We start from the raw sequence: 3,244 nt of genomic DNA, 5'->3' as shown, positions 1-3,244 counted from the left end.
CTAAAGAGTGACTGAAGTTTATCCAAGCACAAGTCACATGACTGGGGACCACCTGGGAATCTGACAATATGTCTAGCCCCATGTCAGAATTCAAAATTAAATATAATAAAAATCTGTTTGCTCTTTTGAAAAAGGGATTTCAGTGCAGAATTCTACTGGAGCAGCACTACTAACTGATACATTTTGAAAAAAACCCCATGTTTTTCAGCTTGTTTATATAAACTATAGTAGCACTTATCTGTTATCTACTGTGTATCCTGTGCTTGAATGGCTGCCCCCATGGCTACACAGCAGCTTGTTTATATAAACTACAGTAGTACTTATCTGTTATCTACTGTGTATCCTGTGCTTGAATGGCTGCGCCCATGGCTACACAGCAGCTTGTTTATATAAACTATAGTAGTAGTACTTATCTGTTATCTACTGTGTATCCTGTGCTTGAATGGCTGCCCCCATGGCTATACAGCAGCTTGTTTATATAAACTATAGTAGTACTTATGTTATCTACTGTGTATCCTGTGCTTGAATGGCTGCCCCCATGGCTACACAACAGCTTGTTTATATAAACTGTAGTAGTCATTTCGAAATGCTACCCTTTATAAATTAGGCCAATTTATGAAGGGTCTAATTTGAATTAATGTGAGTTTTTTTTTTAATAAATTAGATTTCCTTTTATAGGCCTGTGCCGCCGATGACGTCACAAAAGGGGCGGATCGAGCAGGTGCAGCATCTATAAAAGACGAACCTGGAAGTCGGAAGCCGGCATTTGAAGATGGCCGACGGGGAGAGCAGGAGAAGAGCTCAACCCACACCAGTGCAGAAGATTGCGGGGTCGGCCCGAACCTGCCCGACCCGCGGGTATCGGGCCGGCCTGCACATCACTAGACACGACCATGACACTATCCTCTCCAAAGCTCCATTTAGGACAGAAAGTGAAAGGAAGGATTTCCTTGTATGTGGGGAGCCAGGGCACATTACTGATGCACAACAGCAGAGGAAAGGAATATAAAAACCCGACCACAGCATGGCGTGACGCCTGCTCATCTCACAGAAAGCTTATGAAACATTAGAAATGCCCTTACAATAGGGAAACGCAGTGTGGAAATTAATTGCCCCATGCCCAGAGGGAAAGACATTTTGAAAAGCAGTTAGTTATGTCAGGCCCCATCAGTTTTAGTTTATTGGGTTTGTTTAATGTTTACATGATTTTCTAGTAGACTTAAAGGGGTTGTTCACCATTAAATTAATTTTAGTATGATGTAGAGAGTGATATTCTGGGACAATCCGCAATTCGTTTTAATTTTTTATTATTTGTGTTTTTTGAGTTATTTAGCTTTTTTATTCAGCAGCTCTCCAGTTAGCAATTTCAGCCATCCAATTGCTAGGGTCCAACTTACCCTAGCAACCATGCATTGATTTGAATAAGAGACTGGAATATGAATAGGTGAGGCTCTGGATAGAAACATGAGTAATACAAAGTAACAATAACAATATATGTGTAGCCTTAGAAGGAGGATTGCTGGCTCCAGTGTGTCCTGGTCATTAAATGGTACTGCTGTAGATTCCCTGGAGTCTGTGTCACACTCCCGAAGTACATATATCACAGAGAAGAAAGGAATAAACAGCTTCAGGCAGTACTTAATAAACTGCAAGTGTTCATTTATTAGCAGTGTGCAACACTACATGTTTCGGGTATAGACTGTGTCTATATAGAACGGAGAAGGCTCTCTATTTCTATTTGAGAATCTGCTAATTAAATCCACTGTAGTCAAGATATATACAGATTGTGAAGAATATATTTGAGACCTACATCCATCTATGGGGGAAATATTATTATTATTCAAACTTATACCCCATCATTACCAATAAGAAGGGGGGAAAGGAAGCATATCCCTATCCGAATCGAGTGAAACCAGATATATTGCGGACTTGTGTATATATTTACTTGGATGTTGAGTGACTTCTTGGAGATCCCAAACTTTAATTGATGAGTGTATACCATTAACCCTCATGTGGAAGATTTTTATGAAATGAAGCGTGGAAATATAAATTAATTATTCTTCCCCAATATAATAATTTGATTCAGTTTGCCATATAACTTACGAACTTTTAATTTATAAAAATGGCAATGGGACAATGCGGATATTGAGACATGTATGCTAACGTATTCGACTACCTACAAAGAAAGGACAGAAAGGGCTAGGATGCTCTTTAGTATGGATACCAAAGTAACAGTTGATAGTATTGAACAATCCATGTCAGAGGATATACAGAGGACAATGGGAGAACTGTTTAAGAAATTGGATAAGTTGTCACAAAAAGAACTGGTAGGGGCTGATTCACTAACTTCGAGTGAAGGATTCGAAGGTAAAAAACTTAGAATTTTGAATTTTTTTTGGGCTACTTCGACCATCGAATGGGCCACTTCGACCTTCGACTACGACTATCGAAGGATTCGAAGTAAAAATCGTTCGACTATTCGACCATTCGATAGTCGAAGTACTGTCTCTTTACAAAAAAACTTCGACCCCCTAGTTCGCCATCTAAAAGCTACTGAAGTCAATGTTAGCCTATGGGGAAGGTCCCCATAGGCTTGGCTAACTTTTTTTGATCAAAGGATATTCCTTCGATCGTTGGATTAAAATCCTTCGAATCATTCGATTCGAAGGATTTTATCGTTCGATCGTAGGAATATCCTTCGATCGTTCGATCGTACTATCTGCGCTATAGTCGAAGGATTTTAATTCCTAGTCGAATATCGAGGGTTAATTAACCCTCGATATTCGACCCTTAGTGAATCGGCCCCAAAGTGTGGTGGGAAATTTCTACCCTTGAGAGTGCCTAGAGGATTACGTTTAAAAAAATTTCCGGCATTCGATCTACAAGATGAAGACTTAATGCAAGAATGGTACATGGCTCTATCTGAGTGTTCATTTAATCTGATGGGAATATTAAAACGAAAATATAAGAAAGAACATAACCGATTAAATGTAGAGATAGAAGAAATCAAAAATGAATTAATTAACTATCACCATCTTACTGATGGAGAAAGAGAAGAAACTGAATGCAGAATTGGAATGTATTGAAAAGAAAATAATGGAAAGTAAACAACAGAAATTCTTGAGAAACAAGGGTGATTATAAGAATGAAAGAGTTTACTCTTGGGGTATGGAATTAAATAAGGAGAGAGGCAGATGGGAGCGAATAAGACCTATTTTGAAATCGAATAAATGGAGAAAAACAT

The sequence above is a fragment of the Xenopus laevis genome, chromosome 2L, assembly GCF_017654675.1.
Source record: "Xenopus laevis strain J_2021 chromosome 2L, Xenopus_laevis_v10.1, whole genome shotgun sequence".
Taxonomy (NCBI): domain Eukaryota; kingdom Metazoa; phylum Chordata; class Amphibia; order Anura; family Pipidae; genus Xenopus; species Xenopus laevis.
This window is presented reverse-complemented; position numbering follows the sequence as displayed.